The sequence below is a fragment of the Ambystoma mexicanum genome, chromosome 5q, assembly GCF_040938575.1.
Source record: "Ambystoma mexicanum isolate Mex_15411 chromosome 5q, UKY_AmexF1_1, whole genome shotgun sequence".
NCBI lineage: Eukaryota > Metazoa > Chordata > Amphibia > Caudata > Ambystomatidae > Ambystoma > Ambystoma mexicanum.
The window spans coordinates 924,113,344-924,136,358 of record NC_090933.1 but is presented as its reverse complement, the minus strand read 5'-3'; the positions used below and the strand labels follow the sequence as shown (position 1 = coordinate 924,136,358).

General features: G+C 46.4%; 1 protein-coding gene across 1 annotated transcript in view; it reads right to left on the bottom strand.

Annotated features, from left to right (window-relative positions):
* The window catches only part of SPAG1 (sperm associated antigen 1), a 1,725,603-nt gene that overhangs the window by 271,990 nt on the left and 1,430,598 nt on the right, over positions 1-23,015 (bottom strand). The gene's annotated exons all lie outside the window — the stretch shown is intronic.

Here is a 23,015-nt window from a genome sequence, read left to right as displayed (position 1 = left end):
CGCACATGCATCACCCCCCTTCCATCTACCAAATACACAGCGGATGCCAAACATCATGAAGGAAGACATGACAGGGCACCACAATGTGCCCGTGCACACGCTGCCACAGCCAATCCCGTCACTGTCCCATAAACCCTGTGCCACTGCAGACACCCACCCTCAATTGAAACACTGCCCCAAAAAGCACGAGAGTCGTGTAAATGATACGACGAGTATTTACTACTTCCGTACAGTGGAGTCACTCTGCCATGTGTGGACAGCACTGCACCATGACATGCACACAATCAAATGTCACCCGCAGGGCACAGCAAACATGCAAGTTAATGTGTAGGCCCATATGCAGTCAGCGACATTCCTCGTGATGGCCAAAACATACCTCCAGACACTGCATGGTTCATATGCATGAATGAATGATGATACAAGAATGCACAGCAGCAGATGAGGACATGATGCCACAAACACTGACATGTTCCCCCATCTACATCCCATGTAGGTGATGCGGGATATGCACTCACGCCATGGTTGATGACACCTGTACGGAGACCAAGGAACAGGCATGAAGAGGCATACAATAGGGCACATATCCGCACACGTGGAATGATTGAGAGGACATTTGGACTGCTGAAGGCCCGTTTCCGCTGTCTGAGCAGATCTGGCGGATCACTGCTGTACAGCCCAGTGAAGACGGGCAAAATCACGCTGGTATGTGCCATGCTGCACAATATATGCCTGCGCAGGAACATCCCAATGCCACCAGACGCAGATGAGGAAGATGGGGATGGGGATGGGGATGGAGATGGGGATGGGGATGGGGATGGGGATGGAGATGGAGATGGGTATGGGATGGCACCGCCTCCCCCTGGGGGTGCACATGATGGCCAGAGAGCACGGGATGCCCTGATTCGCATTTACTTTTGAGTCACAGCACATTCACAGTAATGCACAAACATGGTGACGACAATGAATTAATAGTTGCACTGCAAAATAAATGATCAATGTCCACACATGTATGTCTTGATTTGAAATGGTGATGTATTGATGTAATAACAACAGGGAAGAAGGTGCATTGGTTAGGTAAGCTGTACACCCGGGGCCACCCACCACCCAAACGTGACCACCCCTCTCACACCCTTGTAGTCCACATGTGTCCTGCACTGCCCCACACACATGCCATCACTTCCGTGTGCGCTTCTGTGCAACCTTGCCCAAGGGACCCGTTAGCCTACTCGAGCGCCTCCTTGGACTGGCAGTAGTGGAGCTGGATGGGGTGGTAGTGTTTGATTGGCCAGAATCAGGGATTGAGGGCATCCGTGCCAGATTTGCCTGTTGGCCAACCAACATGGCCTCCACAAGCCTGGAGGTGTGGTCATTGCCCTCCCGCACATGGCGTGCAAGGGTCACTATGGTGCTCGCAAAGCGTCCAATGGACCTCGACAGGCGACGCACTGAGGCGCTGTAGCTCTCCCTCTGCAGCCTGGATTCCTCTAGCTGCCTCTCCACCAGCTGGGTGAGGGTAGCCTGCTGGTCCTCCATCCGCTGCATGCGGGCATTCAGTTCGGCCATGGATGGGGTGGGCGACCTCATGGGACTCCCCAGTGAAGTGGGGCTGAACCCCAGCTCATGGAAGGAGCCCAGGTCTTCCAATGTGGGCATCTCCCCCTGTGGCCCCGTTTCCGAGTGCTCTTGCGGGGCACTGTTATCACTGCAGGCCGCCCCCTCTGCAGTGCTGCTGCCTTCGGTGTTGTGTTGGGTGGCCATGATAGGTTCCTGTGGCACCTGTCTGGACTCAGCCAGTGTGGAGATGGTGGGGATGTTGGTGGTGGTGGTGGTGTGCTGCACATCTGTAGTGGCTGGTAATGTGGCCAGAGGTGCAGAACTGCCGGCAGCATCCTCCTGTGTGGTGGCGGTGGCTAGTGTACTTGCCGATGCTGATTGGCTGGCCTGTTGTGCAGTATCACTGTCACTTGAAACGGCTGTGGGGACACAAAGGGCATGCAATTAGTGTTGTTGTGGTGGCAGATGGGTGCATCACATGCGTCATTAAGATTGTACATTGAATAGTGTTAGTCACATGCATCTGATTGCTGGTGTCTGCATTCAGTGATATTGGTTGCCATACGGATCATAATGGGTCCTTTGGCCCACACATTCACTGCCTGGGGGGGGGGGGGGATTGTTAATGGGTCCTTTGGCCCACACATGCACTGCCTGGGGGGGGGGATTGTTAATGGGTCCTTTGGCCCACATATGCACTGCCTGGGGGGGGGATTGTTAATGGGTCCTTTGGCCCACACATGCACTGCCTGGGGGGGGGGGGGGGGGTTGTTAATGGGTCCTTTGGCCCAGTACTCACAACTGCATATTTACATGTGGCATTCATGTTTGGGCACTTACCGGCATCTGCAGGTGGGCTCACTCCTGCCTCAGCCTGCCCAATCCCATGGATTCCCTCTAGGTGGAGGACGCTGCTGCAACGCTCCTCCCATGCTTGCAGCCTCAGTGGGGAAGGGGGTCCTCCGCCTGTCCCACTGCTGCGTTGGCGGTGCGTGGAAATGAGGTTGCGTACCCTCAGCCTCAGGTCGTCCCAACGCTTGTGGCAGTCCTTCACGCTCCTCACTGCCACGCCCACAGCGGTGCACTTGCGTGCAGCTTCGGCCCACACCTCCTTCCTCCGCTGCTGTGTGGCACGCCGTTGGTCGGCGCTGAACAGCATCTCAGCATTGTCCACAATGTGCTCCACCAAGACGGTTAGCTCTGCCTCGCTGAAGCGCTGTTTGCGCTGCCTCTGAGCAGGAATCCTGGCAGACATGCTGGTGGTCCCTTTTGGCTTCTCAGAGTCAGGATTGTGCTTGTGCTGGCTCTGGATGGCAATGGATTGTGCTTTTATATGATGGCCGCCTCTCTGTTTCCTGTTTTGGCGATCATGGTATTTCCGGTTCCGTGTCCGTGGCGGCGGAGGCGGAAACGGGTTTTGCGCCACTTGTGGCTTCGTTATTTCCATTTCCGTGGGGTATTCCGTGACGGCGGTAACAACGTTTCCGAGTCCGTGTGGTGCGCGCGACCGACAGCGTGTAATCGTGCGGTTTTTCCGCACCCTTGCGGACACGGAAACGTTTTTACCGCCATCACGGATTTTGCACGGTCCCGGACTGGCAGGTTGTAATGAGGCCCATTATGTCGATTTAGAATTAAATCGTCAGATGTTTCAATTCGTTCCAAGAGGAGTCGGTGAAGCACTTGTGTTGAGTGTGCTTGTGAGTTCCTTCCCTTGTTGTTGACTTTTGGAGTATACACATTTTTGTAACTCTGCCTCACTGTTTGCGTCTTTAGATCAATTCCTGTCTTAAGGCATGAAGTTTGTCTGTTTCTGTGCGGTATCGGGTGACCATTATTCACAGAGAGAATTTCTCTGTTTTGATCTAGCGCGTTAACAGTATCATGCAACACCTCCCGATCAACTTGTGGATTTGGCACCCGGCCTTCGATTTGCGACTTGGCAGCAATTAATCTTCGTTTGGCCTCTAGTGTCGTAAATATAGGTTCCAAACGATCCTTCGCATTTTGTAGCGAGGGTAGTGGTGGAGAAGTTTGCACTTTCTGTATGGAAAAGTCGAGGAGGTCGCTGTAATTTGATCCTGTGTTACGGCCAGTGTCACCGTATCGCATACTTTTATGTCATCCTGGACCGCCGGCACAGTGAGTCCCTCTAGAGCAATTACAGATTGCATCATAATAGGTGCTTCAAGCACACTCGAGGGGTGTGGCGCGGCAGGCTCCTTCTCTACCAATTCTTCATCATTATATGTTGAAAGGTTTATTAGGAGTTCGGTGCCATCGCTGCTGCTACTTATAGATTCTTCTAAAATGATTGGGCCAGCTGGTACTACGTGTACTCCTTCCTTTATTCCAGCGTTTTCAGCCCCATGTAAGGGCCCGTTAACCGTTACGTTGACTGTTTTAAGATGACGCAGGAATTTTCTTGAGTCAGCATTGCGTTTGGCTTTCCTTTGCGGCTGATATTTACTTTTTTTTTTAATCAAGCCGCTCTTAGGCTGTACACTACTTGCAGTGGTCTTTTGGGTGTCCAATGGGCCTTTGAAGATGTTATATAGTTCGGGCATGGCAATAGCCACCCCATTAAGGGGCGTAGCTGGCGTTTGAGTGCTTGTTGCTTCCCTAATGGCTGGTAGTGTTGAGGTCGATGGCACTTGTGGATTTCAAAGAGCCAAATTCGAGGCCACTTGGGACTCCTTAATAGCGTTTGCGAAACCACTGCTGACCTTGTTTAGTTCTTTTAAAGGAATGTTCACAGGTTGGCAGTCAACTGCAAGTGTGCTATTCGCAGCAACCACAGATACTGATACAACGCCAGGATTCTTCAGTGTTTGTAATGAGCATACCTCGCTGTCAACAGGGCTCTGACGGTTCAGTGCGTTTTCCATTTGTAACGGTGAGCTTAAGGTAGCATCTTGTGCTGGACCGCTAGGGTGCTTTTGAGTGTTCCGCGTAGCATTAACACAATCTTGTTCAGTGAGGCGTGCCACATTTGTTGGATTAGCTGTTTTAGGTAACAGGCCGTTTGCTGGACAACGGGTCGCGTCATTTTGCTGGTCGTACTTTTTTTTCTGCTGTTGAAAAATCCCCAATGCCTCTTTTGCGACTTCGGCCAACAATCTTTTGTCCAAATTTGCGTTTTTGGCATGGTCAACAAGGGTTTCTATGGCCCAGTCGGTTTTTCGATGGATTTCATGGAGCACTTCTTTACAGTGGAAGTTTTTGTTTTCCATGCTAAGCAACTTATTGTTTATTGTAGCAACCACTGATGAAAGCTCTTTTACGTTCTCATTAAGATTTTCATACATTTTGATAAATGGAGCAATTGATAATGTCATGGATGACATTATAGTTGCTTGTAAGTCTTTGGCATGGTAAGCAGTATCCCTCTCTTCTAACACGTTACTAATAATTCGTGGATGTACCCTATCACGATTCATAGGTCTTCTAATCTTTGGGTATGGGCGTTCCATTATCGATGAGTCAGTAGAGTCATCATCTGTTGAAGAAACGGTAGCGGCTAAGGGTTTAGTGGGTTCTAGCCGTATTGTGTTAGTTGTTAAGAGCGGTGACGAAAGCTTTAGTGGAATAGTTGACATTTTCAGTTTTTTATTCTGTGAACAGCTGACGCTAGGCGATATGCTCTCAATTAGCCTCCTACGTTTCAATAAGGAGCTTTCTTCTCGTGATTGAGTTATGGGCTGTGGTAACGTTGGTGCTTCATCAACACACGGAGCAATGTTTTCAGACTCCGACATGGACACTCCACAATTCGCTAAATTTTTAGAGGCTCTTTCCGCATTAAGGCGTGTGAGGGCATTTAAGAGTTTGTTAACTACCTCCAAAGAGTTTCTTCTTTCCGATCCAGGTTTCAGGTCAATGAAGTGGGTAGGGCAATCTTGAATAGTTGACTCTTGATTTTGGTGTTGGCTAACCACCCTTCCCACCCGTGGTGGTGTCACACTCTTTATTAACACAACATCTTCCCCACTTGACTCTTACCCTTGAATACGTCATCGCTGGTATCCTCTGCCGGATGTTTGGTATTGCCAATGAAGGGTGCTGTATCTACAGCACTGTAGAACCTAGGCCGTGGGGACATTGGATTTCCAGTGGGGTTGGGCGATTGATTAGTAAACAAGTTCAAGTGTGAAGTCGCGCCATCCATGGATATCTGATGCTTGGCCCTGTCACCAGCAAATACACTGTGTTCACATGGCAGTTTGTCAATATCGTCCGTCACGACAACTAAAGTTGTCACCATAGATGCTTCAGCAGGGGAGCTCATCTGCTCCATAAGCCTTGGATGGGTCCCTCCACCTACCACGTCCACAGCGGTAGGCCCCCCCCACCCCGGCAACATGATATTTAAGGTAGGGTCCTTCTCTATTTACATCTTCAACAAGGGTAGCCCCACCACTGCCGCTCATGTAATTTATTGAATGACGCTCCTCAGGCAGCCAAATTTCCTGCTCCTGTGCGTCCACTGATAATACGGTAGAGGGCAGTGTCTGAGGGCAAATCTCCCAATCCATGACTCGAGCAAGGCAATTGGGTGGTTTCAGCATCGCACTGTGCAAATTTCCACTTATTTGTTCCATATGAAGTGAACCTCTAGATAGTGTAGGCGGTGGTACTATAGTATTTTGTGATAGTACCTCAGCTGGGTGGATGACAGTGCTTATTAGCTCAGCAGGCCGCTCCATATTTAACCCTGCTGCACTAGCAGCCTTCTGCTGTTCATTTATGTACTGCGGCGGCTCCATGGTCGACATGGATTCTAATTTGCGCTGGGCACGAGTTTCTCGCATTGTGGGAGCCCGCTTAAAGTTTACTGTAATGCTCCTTAAGAGCGAATGTTAGCCGTTACAAGAATAGTTTCTATGTTGTCAGTAATGGATTAGACCACATCCACGGCAAGGACATACACACCAGCTCCCGCTTCCACTTACCAGCGTATATATAGAGGCTTGTGACCGTATTGTCCGAGTCGGACGTGGCGCGATGTAGCTTCTCACCGCAACCAGCGAGTCCAAGCCTTTTCTCCTCTCAAGATACCTCTAGCCGCACAAAGATAATGGAACTTACTGGCATCCGGCAGCCGCACACGCCGAACAGCCTAACAGCACCAGCCTTTCTGCCACCAGGGCTTACGCCGCGAGGGTGGTTGGGCCGGCAATTAGTACCCGGCTGTGGTCACGTGATCAGTCACGTGAGCGGGATGAGCCCCGCCTCCTCCAGGAAGCAGGGAGCAGCAAGAGCTCCTGCTCGCAGTGCTGCTGGCCACAGAAAACAAAAGGCTTTTCTTGTCAATACGTTCGCTGCACAAGGCACACACAACTACACCTACTGCTAGTCTTCTGGAAGAAAGAAATCGCTCCACGTTGTCTTCTGGGAGGTCCCAATCTTTGTATCTTAACCGCTCAGAAAACCGGCGTGAAGGTTCAGAGTTCTGATTTCATGGGTGAAGAAGACGGCCTCCATCTTGAGAGAGCAGGTCTGCACTCTGGGGAAGACGGAATGGAGGGCAGGTGGACATGCCCAGAGGTTTCGAATACCACATTCTCCTGGCCCAATCTGGAGCAATTAGGATCATAGACTTCACAAAGTTCATCAACTTCCTGATGACGTGAGTAATGACAGGGACTGGAGCAAATACATATAGAAGTGGAAAATTCCAGTCCATCACAAACGCGTCCGCAATGGCTCCTCTCTGCGGAAATTCCCTGGAGCAGAACAGGTCACATTTCCTGTTGATACTGGACACAGACGCCCCCCTGAGGGGGCTTCCCAAAGGGCAAAGATTTCTAGAAGGACCTTCTGAGCTAACTTCCATGTGAGAGATTGTGCTCTGCCTGCCCAGAGCGTCCACGTCATATTCTCTTCTCCATCTAGATGAACAGCCGAAAGAGATTCCGTGATGAAGATCCCAAAACAAGAGCTACATTGCCTCCCTGCGCAGTGGTAGTTACCCTACACCTCCTTTTTTTGAGGTAATGCATGGCCACTTTGTTGTCCGTCATTATCAGGACATTCTTTCCCTGTATGGAAGTAAAAAAGGCCATCAGCGCCAGTCTGATCGCCCTCAGCTCAAAGAGGTTTATGTGTAGTTTGGATTCCAATGGAGTCCACAGACCGCAAATTATGAGATCATTCATGTGGGCTCCCAAAACTGTGAGGGAAGAATCCGTGACTACTGTAATCTCCAGCCAGGGTTGCCAAAAAGGTTCACCTATCATTATATTGTCCTTGCAGGCTCACCACAGGAGATCCTGTGCAACTTTGTTCAGGACCTGAAGAAGGTCAGTCATCCTGCCTGAGAAGTGTGACCATTGAGATATGTTGGCCCACTGGCTGGATCTCATCCTTAGGCAAGCCACTGGCACCAGAAGAATGCAGGATACCATGAGGGCCAGCAACCTCAGAATACTGAAAGCTGGGAGATGCTGGGCAATGTGACATTTTTCCAACAATCTGCAATATGTGTTGAACACTCAACTCGGGAGACGAAGCCTTCCGCAAGGAAGAGTCCAGGACCACTCCAATGAATTGCAGCTTCTTAGGAGGTGTCACCGTGGACTTCTTGAAATTGAGGGAGACGCCCAGTTTGTGGAGATAGTGGCAGGTGCATGTTCCAGAGTCTGTTCGAGAGAACAGCTCTGATCAGCCAATCGTCTAGGTAAGGAAAGATGTCGATTCCTCCGCTTCTTAGATTCGCTGCCACCACTGCCATCAACTTGTTGAACTTCGGGGCAGAGGTCAGTCTGAAATGCAGTACCCATAACTGATAGTGAGAACTGCCAATGGCGAACCTCAGGTACTTTCTGTGCTCGGGATGTATAGGCACATGAAAGTAAGCATCCTGAAGATCGAGTGACCCCATCCAATTCCAGAGCTTTAAGGCCTGGAGAATATGCAAAAGAGTGACCATCCTGAATCTATCCTCCCGGAGGAAATTGTTCAAGCGTCTTAGGTCCAAGATGGGTCGCATCCCTCTGTCCTTCTTGGGAACCAGAAAGTAGGTGGAGTACCAATCTTGGTATTGCTCCACTACAGATACCCTTTCCACAGCACCTTTCTCCAGCAGGGAAAGACCCCTGCAGAAGGAGCAGGTCTGGTTCCCCAAGAGATGGCTTGCTCGGGGGACAATCTTGAGGCCTTTTTAGGAACGTGAGACTGTACCCTTGAGCTACTGTCTGCAGGGCCCAAGCATCTGAACTGAAGTAATATTTTGTCATTCTTCGAGATGCTGGGTTAACTTGCCTCCCACTGTAGGATTTCAAGTCAAGTACTCAAAGCTGTGGCAAAGGAGAAAGAGGCCGTAGTGGTCTGGGCAATTTGTCCTCTACCTCTCATTCCAAATAATAAGTAGAAACAAAAGGAACGTCCTCTCCAACTGTGAGAGGACTGCTGTTGCTGAGGTTGTCGAATAGCTGCCCCCAAGGATTTGCCACCACCTGCAAATTCCTAAAGGTCTAAAGTGACTGAAAAGACGTCTTTTCAGTCACTTTAGACCTTCAGGAATTTGTACATGTTATTGTATATACCATCATTAAAATTTGAAAGTCAAATGCTGCCTAATAACAGCACCTAATACCATAAATTGTTGTGTCTGTTAGTTTCCTTAAAGTTGATCACAACTCGACATTTGTTGGAAGCACGGCTAATGAAGATGTTTGATCAATGATGTATAACTAGTTCAGGGTTTTGAGAAATTACCCCTATATATACTCACTGCTGTTGCATACCTCACGATCACCTTTTTCGCCTCACACATTTGGGATTTTCTTCTGACTAGATTCTCGGCTTTTGCGCACCTCCAATGCAGGGTTAATTTCTCACTTTTCCAATGCTTCTTGTACTACCAAGCTTTCATGGGTTGGGTGCCCAAAAAGGAATTTTGGGTTAATGGACTATGGTTTGTACTTTCATACCAGCTCCTTGCTGGCAGCAGGAGTGGTATCTGGTTTTCACCAATTCTCAAGAATGTTATTCTTCAAAGCAGAATGAAATGGCAAAATAACTTCCTATGGGGTTCCTTTGTCTAGGATGTCAGTAAAATCATCCTTCTTTATATCCTTGGTAGGACGACTCCAACCTATGTACTCTGTCACCTTATTCATAACAGACCTATATGCTGCACTAGGGTGAGCTATGTCTTCATCAGATGTGGCAAAAGCCACATCTGGTGAAGTGTCTAGCCCACTGGCATTTCTCAAGCACATAGTTAAATCCTCAAGTCTGGAGTCCTCAGAAATAATTTTTCTCCGGGACATTGGCCGTGCCAAAAGGATGAAATCCAAAAGGTAGATTATCATCTTGTTCTTCCTCCTCCTTGAAAATTTAACCCAGAGACTGTCTTTTTTAGACAAGGGTTTAAAACTGCTTGATGGGCCGAAACTTTCGATGAGGAAGCAGAGGAAGCCAGTGGCTTCGATGTTTCTCATGTCAATGACACTGTCGACACCACTCATGAAACCTTCTCTGGCTTTCCAACCGGGCTCTTGGGCGTGAAAGACGTAGCCTTCAGGGACTCCTTTTTGGACTTACGAGGCACGATCGGATGAGAAGCTTTTTTTTGGCTCTTTGGAGGCACCGGGAGGGGTCGCCTTTGAAAACACTTCCATCCACTGGAGACAAAATTCTTCCCATCCTGCTTTAGAGGCAGATTTATGTGGGAAACATGCCTTCTTTCTGTCAGGTGAGGAATCCAAGGACAATGAGCAATGGCGCCACTTATTGGAATTACATTGAGAAGACAACAAAGAGTGTCGCAGATCACACCTGGACAGCAATCGCTTTGAGTGTTTAGAGTGCTTTTTGGATCTCTGAGCGGACTTATCCTCCAAGCTTCTATCTTCAGATGAACACTTCGAAGGAGTGGATGTTGGGGATTTTCAAGCCGACTGACCTAAGGTGAGCTTAGCCTTCCTCTCCTTCAAGGCCTTTCTAGTCATGGAGTGGCACGACCTGCAATCGTCGACCCTATAGTCCTCACTCAGACACCAGAGGCATATGCTGTGCAGATCTGTGATCGATATCTTAGATTCACAGTCAGCATACCTCTTGAAACCTGTATTCGGAGTTGCCATACTCGAAGATTTTTAAAACTACGTAGTAGAAATTTGCTGAAGCGAAAAGAACCGTTTGAAGCGTGCGTGCATTCGGAATAAATGGAACTGAGGCAACGGGCACGGTGCCTGCCATTTATAACATCACGTCCAATTGCGGAGTGGAAGCCAATGAGGGAATAACGCACAGCGCCCTCTGCTGGTGAAAAACTTGTTTCCAAAGCTGCAAGGACACAAGTATTTCAAAGATGTGGAAAACGTGGGAGGACACAATCCATTATAATAAAAGAATGTAGCAGCACGTCAGTAAACAGTCCCCGGATGGAGACAACGGCTGGTGGCAGGCGCAGACATTCCAAGCTAAAGGTCTAGTGGGAAGTTGAGGCTTCAGTCACCTTCTGAACTTCTGCAGCGGCCCACAGTCAATCAGAAAATAATGCAGGTAAACTGCGGGTGGCGGTGGTACACGGCCCAACAATGGTTCTGGCGGGGAAGGCTCTAACCAGCAAATGCATGAAGAATGCAGCGGCCTCTGAGTGGACCTGCAACTCTGAGTGGACCTGCAAAGGCAAAATAGGTCAAACCACTGTATCCAGCCAGTATGGCCTGGAGAGTGATGGAAAAGGCAAAACAGGTTGAAATCACACAAATATCTCCTCCAGTACCTGCATCCTCCTCGTTGCAGAACAGGAAAACCAAGAGAGTGCAATAGGGCCAGGACAAAGCCTAAATAACCTTGCACAATCGAGCTGGCAAAAGGCTAGCCAGCCACTCACTAAAATGGGGAGGCGGCTTAGGGTCAGATGACCAACAATACTAGTTGGTCAGCAGGACAGACACTTATTCATCTGGTAACTGGTTCAAGGGTGATTACCTCTGGTTGTCTTTTGGTTCCTCAGGAGATCTCGGACAGTTGTTGAGGAAACACCAAGATTAGGTCTCACAACGAAAGACCCTCATGGACGATTTTATTGATGCACGTCTTCCATTGCGGAGGCAATCAGCAGTTCAGTGGTTAGACGTCAGGAACCTGACAGGTTTCCCTTCTGGTGAAGGTCATCACAGCATTGTTCCAGTATCACTGCAAGAGCCCTCAAGATACCCACAAAGTTTTCCAGCTGAATGCAGGACTTGCAGAGAAAATGCAACGATGCAAACCCAATGACCAAAAAACAGGTGATGAATCTCAGGCAGGACAGCAGACTAGTTGGTCCCACCAGTTAAAAGGAGAAAGGCACCTTGCAGAGGCCTTCTCTGACACAGCAATGCAGGAGAGTTTCTGGAACCAATGCTGCTTCTTTCAGCAGCCCCTGGCATTCCTTGGTCATTTTTTTCTTTCTTCAGTTCTAGTGGTCTTCTCTGTTCCTGGGTCCAGCTTGTTTCCTTATATCCAGAATTCGGGTTGTGGGTGACCCCAGTTCTCCAATAGAGAAGCTTGCAACAGTCAAATTAGGAGGTGGCTGTCCAATAGTTGACAGCCAGCCACCAGAATCTGCCCAGCAACAACCATGCCCCTAGAGGAATATGGATTGTGGGCAGTGATGAATCTTGTGTAGTCATCACTGATCCCCAGCCTAAAGTCTCCTCCCATGTGGCCAGGGAAAGGCAGCAGCTACCTGACCCTGACCTTAGGGGTGGTATTCTGAGGGTGGATCAGATGGGATGAGATGGCTGTCAGGGGAGAGTGGTGACTCCAACAGGAGAGAAGCAGTAATCTTCTCTTTCTTGTGAGGAGGATCCCTTAATTCCAGAGTTGTTGATGGCCTGTCGTCATTTTCAGAACCATCCAATTATAAACCTCGGAAAACAAAACCCTAGGCAGTCTTCATGTGTATATGGTAAACCTAAAACATATCCAACATCTAATGTTTATGGTGATTGTACTTTAAATGTAAATGTAAAATCATCTGAAATCCCTTTGCACTCCAGTCCCAGAAAGCCTCAAGTACTGAGACGAGGAAGAGGAGCAAGGAGCTACCATGGAAGGAATGTGACACCAAGCACATCATACAGTATAGTTCTCAAGATCCAGATCAGCTGTGTGGGACATTTAAACCTGAAAGTTACCTGCAGCTCGGAGAACGGAGAAGGAGAGAGGAGACAGGCTGCACGGAATGGGGAGCGAGTCCAGAGGCAGAGGCAAACCCACAGAGAAGAGCCATGGGAAGAGCGCGAAGCGTCTGCCAGTAACGAGCTGGAGGCATTCAGGACCAGAGAGGAAAAACTCCAGTATAGAGAAGCACGCAGCAGGACCAAGAGACGCAGTTCTGCAGAGCCCGGCGAAGGTGAACCGAAAGAGACTCTGCAACAAAGGGAAATCCTGCCCGTTGGCATTTCCTCACAGCAGCCACACGATGAACCACCGATGAGGCAACCTAAAACAAGTAGGGGGCCCTGGGACGTGCAAAGACGTTAATGAACATTTGGGAAGCATTTTCAAACACCGACCAAATGGATTTAAACAGCAAAGGCAAACATGGTACAATTCTCCTGATAAGAGAGGTCAGATGGGGGAAGCCTGGAACAAGCATTGCCAAGAACCAAGAGCCATTGTAAGAAAGGTTGACAGAAAGAGTTTGAACAAAACTTCATATATGGGATGTCAGTATGGGGGAAATTGGTGCAAGCACTAACTAAAGTCAACAAAGATATGCCACCGAGGAAGTACAATTGTGTGATACTTAAGAGAAATATGAATGTTGCATAGAGACCTGATAAGAGCATCAGGTAGTGAACCTTTTTGGAAAGGGATACCTGGCAGGAGAGTAAACCAGGATAATGAGTTTTCAGTTGAGAGGTTTCCTGGCAGGATAGTCTACCAGGAAACCCACTTTGAACTGGTGTGTTGAAAAGGGGTTTTATCATATTAATTTGTTATTTCAACTGAACATTTTGTCAACCAGAGAAGTTGAAAAGTCTTGCTTTATCACTGTTGAAGATACATTTGTTTAACCATCCTAAAAAGTAGGAAAAACTTTCCTTTGCCATATTCCAACCAGCATTGTGGAAAGGACATCTTGTATTGCCATTGAGAAAGATTGCAAGAGACTTTCTCTTTGTTATATTTCAACCCAGGTTGTGGAAGGAACATTTGTTTTACCATTCTGAGGAGAGCATTCAGTAAAAGAGACATTTGCATTGCTTTTAAGATACTTGTCTTGACACAGAACATTTTGAACAATTTTCCTGAAATAATCCAGGGGGAAGGGAATTACCCCTTTGGACATAAGGATTGTTTGGTTGAAAATATATGTTTATGTTTTTGCACATTTTTATTGAATTGAAGTTTGAAAACATTTACCTTACACCTTTTAATTGTGTATGTTAGTGTGAGGGTCAGATTAAGTTTGGACACAAGGTCAGCCTGTTTTAGTTTCATAGGAAGGGAAATCTGCTGTAGATTAGGGGATGATGGGCCTTTATTCAAACCCTTTTCTGTTAATAAAATGACTAATGTTTAGAATATTACCACTTTGTGTCCTCCTCTCATTTCAGACCCCTCACAGGTCATAGAGCCTCCGACACCCCACTTCCTGCCAGCTCTCACACAGGAGACTCTTTGCAGGTTTACTGCAAGAAGCCCACCAAGGTATATGAAGAAAGTGCACACTCCCTGGCAAATTAGAAGTACAACCAACACAGGACTGGCCATCTTAAACAGGACTTAAAAGATGCAGCAAAGCCATGTTGAGTATATGGTCCTCTTAAATACATTATCACGGCTAAAAAGTTTGAAAGATTGTACCAGGAAAAAGGGGGAAAAGTGCTATAAACACCATCAGCCTGTTCAGTGTATACTTTGAAAGAAACACAATGTTACTTCGGACAACGAAAAGGGGGATAGAAAGGGTCCCATAGCACTCAATTAAGCTGGCGTGCGCTGCAAGAGTAAAAGCACAAGTCGTAAAAGGGAGAGAACTAATCCTGCACCGATAGACACATTGGCTTCCCTGGGCAAACAAAACAAAGTTGTAGTGGCACATAACAGCATGGGGTGGCGGGGGGTGCTCCAATAGTAAAACATGGATGCAAGAACAAAGGAAAGGGCGTCTCCCCACAACGGAAACCAAAAAAAGGGGTCTAATGTCCCCAAAACAGTGAATTCAGGATGGGAGTGAGATAATGTACCCCTCAAAGTCAGTGAAAAAGTCCAGAAAGTCCAGTGTGTAGTGCTGCCAGAAAGAGGGAAGGATTTAAAGAAATAGAAAAAACCCTAGCACACCTAAAATGTGGAATATACTTACTAGGACAATTGTGTCAGTACAGCTATTCCCACTATACTGGTGTAGCAGAGCCCCATGACCAACTGTGTATTGCCCATACTTCAATGCAGGCACCACTACTGTACTGGTATAATTGGATCATATTTCAAACTAAGCACAGGGATCACCAATGTACTTATGGACCATCATGTCAAACATTAGCTGCAGTCAGTGCTCCAGATAAAATTTGGAAGTGGGAGTATTTTACTCCCTATTTTTTGAAGTTGTGAGTAAAATGATTTTTTTAGGAAGTAAAAATGTAAGTCGAATTCCCAATGACAATATTTTAAAAGCGAGTAAAATATATTTTAACTGAAAAACAAATGTTTTTGTAATGTTAGATTTTTCCACCTAGTTATTCATGCATATTAAAAAGATAGTCGAAGTCCCGAGAAAGTCCTGCTTTGCCGCTGCTACTTGCTACCGCTGCTACTTGCTGTGAAGAATCAGAATCGCTACGTTTTGTTGTGATGTACTCCAACATCCACAAGGTGAAGCCTTCAGAAACAACAGTGTTCACTCACTTACACGAACTATACGTATTATATATATATATATACTTATACTGCTTTTCTTATATTTAGGCTTTGTGCTTTCCCTCCTGTGGGCGTGCCTATATAAGAGAACTTGCGCGCGCACTGCACGCGCGCATCGGCGAAGTCCCGAGAAAGTCCCGCTTTGCCGCTGCTACTTGCTACCGCTGCTACTTGCTGTGAAGAATCAGAATCGCTACGTTTTGTTGTGATGTACTCCAACATCCACAAGGTGAAACCTTCAGAAACAACAGTGTTCACTCACTTACACGAACTATACGAAATATACGTATTATATATATATACTTATACTGCTTTTCTTATATTTAGGCTTTGTGCTTTCCCTCCTGTGGGCGTGCCTATATAAGAGAACTTGCGCGCGCACCGGCGAAGTCCCGAGAAAGTCCTGCTTTGCCGCTTCGCCGCAGCGTCGCGAGCTAGCGGTCAATCCTCATTAACATCACTCTCTTTTCCATCTACAAAGAGAGTTTGTGAGAGCTCCTAAACCGTGAGTGTTAGATATTTATAGAGTCTAGTTTTCACGGACGTCCTGATTACGGGCTCTTGATTAACCTTTGGCCCAAATGAAACGAAATCTATGTACACTTCGCACTGGAATGCCTCCCTTACAAAGTGTATTTTCCACTTCCAGCGGAACACAAGCCAAAGCTGTTCCATGTGTCTCAACACCGCGTTCAGTCAGAGTAGAACCTCAAAAGCTTCGCATTGTAAAAAAGCGTATTGTTCATCCTGTAACTAATTCAATGAAACAAACTGCAAGCACCCAGGATATACGCTTTTTTTATCCCGACTGTGTAATTCAAAGTTTTACCTTGAGAAACTCTAAAGACACTTCCCAGCCTCCCCCAAATATAATTAGCCATAATCAGGCGGGGTGTAGTACCACCTTACATGTCTCTTTGTCTGACAGCACAGTTTTAAGAGGGGATTCTATGGCCCAAATCTCCGAAACTAAATCCAGTCCCACTTCAGTAAAATCTCAGGGGGATGTAGCTGTGATTGACCTGCCCTCCCCTGGTTCTGACTTTACGGTACAAGAAACACTTGGTAATCTTTCCTTTTCACCTAAAATGTTTTCAAATGGAGGTTATACGAAATCTAATGTAACTTCCTCTTTTCTATTTCCTACTCCTCGCAAATGCCCTCCAACTGAAAAGCCCCAACCATTACAAAATGTGTCTAAAGTAGTTGAACTAACTTTGGGAGCAATGAATTTAACCTTACAAACCATCACCACATTGTTTAACACATTGAATACTAAATTGGATGTTCAGGGCGCTCAGTTGTTATCCGTCTTGGCTTGGCAGGCCAAGCAAGAAATACCTTGGGCGCATCAACGACCGATGACTAATGAGCCTATTGTGCTGCCAACAGTACCAGTTGACAATTGTGCAAATCCGCTCAAACTGGTGCCCGTTGCCACCATGACTTCTATTATGGCTCCTAATAGTCCCTCTGTAAAAGTACCGCAAAACGCATTAGAAATATCCAATCTGCACTCCCAAACAGAAATGCAATTGTCTCCCATCACCATGGACAATTCAGGTATATTGTGCTCTCTCCCGTATATTGGCCAGGTCATCAGAGAGATTGCGCCTGTTCCTGAAAAAGGTGCAGGTGGGGGAGACTATGAGTGCTCCAATTCCAGAACCATATACCATTTTTTCTAAAAATACGCCTCAATTACCATCTAAAGCTCTTTCCTCTGGGAAAAATTTCCAACTAAAAAAGAAAAATTCAGAGGTGGTAAAAAAAAGAATCCAAAAACGTAAAGAAAACTGAAGTTGGTGCACCAACAAGTTCGAAGCAATTTTTTAACATGCTTACTCTCCCTAATAAGCACAGTCAGCAAACGGCCTGTGCAATTACAAAAAAGTGTACGCAATTAAGTCAAATGCGCAAACTAAAACTTGACTCCTTAACTAAAAATCCTGTACCTCCAGTTTCTTATGCACCATTGGACAATTTGGTCCACGCAGTCCAAAATTATGAAAAACAACAAGTGAGTTTGGAAGTGCATAATCCCTTACTGGCTGCTGAACCCAGCGACAAACAAACCCCAGTGCAGAGAACTGAGGTTTTGACCGCTGAGCGCTCTAAATTAAAAGAACCAAGATCGTCTCAATCCTGTACATCGACCGAACATGAACAGGAGGTGCTGGCGAGTTGTCGTTCAGAAATTAGGAAGGAAGTTGATGCGTATATGAGCAGATTTACCTCGTTATCGATACTAAAAGGGCCCTCACTTGCACAACTCAGCTCCGATACTCCATCCATCCAGCGACCTGGATCTAAACCTTCGGTCTCATTCAAGTGTGATAACACCAAGAACGTGGCAGTCTCGCCCTCTTCCTTGTCTATCCATGATGCTGAAATTGCTTCCTTGCTGAAATCTTTACGCCCTCTTGCAAGCAATCTACCTTGCTCTACAACAACAACCTCCTTCAGTAATCCACCTGTTAAATCAATTCTGAAGACAAAAGTGGGTAAGGAGAAAAACATTGCCTTAGTGCTGGGTTGTCGTCCAGCACCACATCCTCAATATGTGCTAAACCGTCACAGTATCCTACAGGTGTTTTCTGATATTCCACTGTTGCAGGACATTGGAACTTCAGATATAGCGCAGGTAGAGTTCTTTAATGATAACTCAGTAAGTACGGCGTGTCTTTGGCTGACGTCCAGAGTTGTCAGAAATCTTATATGGGAGACGAAGGATCAACTCTTAGCTTTGGGGTTTCATACTTTTATTGGGTCCAACAAACTCCTCTGATGGATCCCTCAGGGCGGAAGCATGGAACAACTCAGCCATAAGCGAACTCAACAAGGGCACAGACTCTATAGAGGGATACTCAAAAGATGATGTGACCTCTAAATGCTGCTGTAATTGTGACTCCAGAAGTTAACTCTCGTACAAGGTTAAGAATGAACGTACTATAACCCTTGCCTCTTGGAACACTCAAGGTTTTAGTCATTTGCTAAACAACACACTAGATACTCTAAATAATTACGATGTGACTCTATTACAAGAAACGTGGCTCACAAGCATTCCCTCTTGGGACAATCATGCCATACACTTTTTACCAGCACTACAAGGCGAAAAGGGGCGTCCGATGGCTGGTCTTTTGACGGCCTCGAAATTAAGTTCTAATACTAGTATAATTTTTTCTTACGCCCAAAATTATTTTGCCAAACTAACTGTTATCTCAATAGAGTCAACCTTGTACGCCATAGTCAACTTATACTGGAGTCCCAAGAGCATTGACAACCAGAGGTTTTTGGTTGATGTTTCCACTATGTTGGACTTTATTGTATTTATCCCAAAAATACAGTACACAATTGTTGCTGGTGATCTCAATCTCCACTGTTTTCCTGCTAATTATGTTATAGGAGATTCGAGACGCAGATTGTGGGAACAACTTATGCATTCCAGAGGCTTTTGTATGATGAATGGGAGTAAATTTGACATTAGTGATTCTGCTCATACGTGGCAACAAGGTGCTGCAAAAGCCACAATTGATTATATCTATGTGGACGACAAGTTGTATTCGAAAATCCATTCCTTTAACTTGGAAACCAATCCAAATAGTGACCATCGTTTGCTCATTATTAACTGGTTCACCAATGTGCCTTCTACTAAATGTAACACATTGGCAAATTTGGGTCAAATAACTGTTTCTAATCAGTTAAATCGTATAATCTGGAATGAAAACAAACTAAATGACTTAAATAATTCCTTGCAAGCTGCCTTTTGTCACTCACGTGAAAAAACATCCTCCACTGTTGTCCCCTATTATGATCTCATACAACATTTTGCAGATAATAGGGTGCGTAAAAATCAGACCTTTAGAGGCTCACATGTCTGATGTGCAAGCGAAAATCACAAAAACTGAATTTCGGTTCCAAAAAAGAGATGCCTTGAAGCTCCCATTAAGCATCAGGTTTACAGTTCTCACTCAAATTAAAACCTCATATAGAAATTGGCGAAGACACCATCGCAGCAGACTATTCCAACGAGACGGAGAGCTAATGCTGCAAAGCATCCGCGACCATAACACGGCTCAAATTTGGAAAGCTTTAACTAATGCCATATCCCCTGTGCAATCTATGTCGCAACCAGTGGCGGCTGCTATCAGAGGGCGGCCGGGCGCCGCCCCCTCAGGAAAGAAAGAGAAAAGCTAAAAGAGATTCAATCAGAGAACTTCTCTGATTGAATCTCTTTTAGCTTAGAAGATGCATTGCCTTTGCCAACAGCGCGGGGGCGCTGTGGCAAGGCAACATACGGTATGTTAGTGTATACAATAAGGGCCGGCCCAGCTTTCACAGCAGGGCGCGTCCCAATTTACTCTTGTTTTTTCAACAGTAGAGTGCGTGGAGCTCGTAGCTCCACGCACTCTACGTAAGGCCCTTTAATTACCAGGCTGGCGGGGCGCTTCAGGGGTGGCCCCGCCAGTTTAAAATTTGCACAAACAGCGCAGGAAATGAAATTGAGTCCCTCCCCTGCATGGATACAGTAATGTCATTGGCTGTTTGCCAGCCAATGACAACCGTTGCATTGGTTGGCAAACAGCCAATGACAATACTGTATCTATGCAGATCACAGGGGTGTGGGTGTGCGCCTGCGCCACCACCTTCACACGTCTCTCCCTGATTCTTTCTACACACGATGAGTCACGCTACTGCTGAGCTGCTGTTTGCCCCTTTCCAGAGACCACCGGCCCAGCAGAGACGGCCTGGTCCAGAGCTTGCTTGTCGGCGCCGCGGTAAGTAGAATCATTGATTGTTTCTGTAGTTTTTGGGCCTGGGGAGTCCGGAGTGTAACACTGGTTCACGGCCCCAGTCAACACTGAACGACGTGTAGGCCAGGGCCTACACGTCGTTCAGTGTTGCTGACTGCTGTCATCTTGGGGCCTGTCCCACTCCGCGGGGCTGGGGCCTTGGTGGTAGCGGGCCGCCCGCTACCACCAAGGCGGGGGCACCCAGCAGTGCACTCCACACAGATACTACACACGCAGGCAAAATCCTTCAGTACAGCCCTGAAGGTTACTGCATCATACCTGCAGACAATCACTTTATTGGCATCAGTGAAAAGAGAACTGGTTCGAGGTTCCGACATGCAAGTTGGAACAATTAACAGTTTCAAACAACAAAAATGTGAAAATGATTGCAAAATGTTTTTAAAATGTTACTGTATTCCTGCAGACAATCACTTTATATAAGTGAAATGTTCGACGGTCCCCCCCCCCGGGTTAGTGGCCCATTAGTGGCCTTTTCGGCGTGTGCGCCGAGAAGGTTAGGCGTGCTGCACTATGCCGCGTGACGGACTTTAAACATGGTCCCCGGAATTTCCTCCCGATCTCGGAAGGGAGGCACGCTGTTTTAGGCCCTAAAAATATTTCCATCTTTATTTAAAACATTTTGGGGGCGCGTAAAGAAAGGAACTTGGGAGGCTTGTTTAATTCAAATGTAAAGCAGTGAACGCATGCTGCTTGAGCCACTGAACAAGGGCTTCGGCATGTTGCTGGGCGGCGTGGCGGCGGGTAGCGTCTTGGGCCCAAACTTGTGGTTGTATAAACGTAGCAACACAGGGGGGTGAGGTGTTAAAGATCCAGCGGAAGTGGGGGCTAACGGATGAGTGAGGGCGTGCTGGTTGATTTGTTAACATTAAAACATATACAACACAGCTATTACGCTAGTTTATATCCCTTTGCTCCTTCCCTCCACTGAGTTGTATTGAAATCTAGTGTTAGTTCTAGATCACTACCACCCATAGCGGATCTGTATTAAGTTTGTAGTTGTGCATTGCTTTGTATTTAAAGGTGCGCGCCTGTAATTCAGCTCACCCTTCCTTCTTCATTGTGAATCCTGCTTATGCTTACAATCTCGTCACTGATATTAAGATCGTTCTAAAGGTTGAGTGCTTGCACTACAGGTTCACTCTTCAGTGCTTTTACCCTTGGTCCGTGCCGTGGCACAAGGGCCTTGGGCCACGGACCGGTCCGCAAGGCCCAGGCAGGCGTGCTGCCAATCTCCAAAATGTGCCGTTTTATATATTTTCTGCATTTTTCGACAAAAAATGCCAAAAATATAAAACGGCACAAGGAGAGCCCTGGCAGCGCGAGGGAGAGGGCGAGGCCCGGCATGGCTGGTGGAGCAGGATGACTGCACAGGCCTGAAATCAGCGGCGCTGGCCAGTATAAGAAACACGCACAATACCTGTTTTACCGTTTTTTTTCTGTTCTTTGACGTTGTCATTTTTATTTTTTTATTAAATCTGCGTTTGAGAATAAACAGCATGCCTTTTTAAAGTTCTCAAACCGGCCCAATGGCCGTGCAGTGACGCAGTCATATTTTAGAATCTCCCCCTTTTTCATAGACTGTTTTTTGAGTCCACAAAGTCCAGAAACAGCACTACTACTACACATGATAACAATCAGTAGTAGCGATGGGGTAATCAGCCGTAGAGAGTGGGTAAAGAGGGGGTAAAATGGCAATAGTGCTGGCCAGCTAGCTAGGAGTGGTCGCGGGCCATGTCCTGCATTTCAAAATGCGGGAATTTCTGGGATTTTTTTGCACAGTTCTTGACGTTTGAATCAGTCTGATATTAATGCCGTTTGTTAACCATTGCCTTTTCTCTGCATTTCAGCATCCAGCGCTTGATTTGACTCTGCCCACAAAATAATTCATGGCGGGTTATTTTTTTTTTCTCTGCAATCAATCATATTTTTTAAAAGCCTTCATTTGGTGCATATTTAAATAAATATGGAAACACTAACCTTGTCACGCTCAGGGGTCGAGTGCAGAAATGAATCTTGGGAGCATAGTGGGGGAACGACTTCAAAATCTATCCACAAGAGATTTCAGCATTAAGGAAAGCATACTTTTTAAACATAAGCACTGTTTTGAATCAATGATTGCTGATCGGTAACTTTTATACGGGTGTTATTAAGAAGAAATGATGAGCTTTGATGCTCTTGATGGGACAACGCAACTGTCTGATTATATCATAATAACCCTGCTGTAATTACATAGTTGGTCAATCACATTACAAACCTTCAGTTGTGATGTCAGTGAGCGCTTACTGAGAGGAAGTGACAGACATGGGAGCTGACTGCAACTTTCGCGGCTCTCCTGAGAGGAAATGCCACGTGCATAGATGTCCAAGCATGAGCTTTTTTGATTTTTACTGGGTAAAACAATGCTGTTTTTTCTGTCTCAGAAAGTGAGCTCTGCTAATAAGGCCTCACTTTCTAAATGCTGAAAAATAATTTTATGCATGATTTCTCTTGCCTGGACCCTGTCTACTGACACACCAGCAACTGTTATGTAGTTTGGCAATATTAAAGCAAAAGACTAAATAAGAGGATGAACGCATGTGAATGCCAGTAACAGCAGGACAAACATATGTTTCCATCATTACTGACTATATAATGAATTTCTTTACGCATACACCATAGTACCAGCTATTTTCAATACAAGCTGCTGTAAAATACACCATCACACTTGCACACGTAAGAATAGTTTACCACCATTAATATGCAAAACCGAATGCTTTTTTCATATTTCGGTGGCCATTT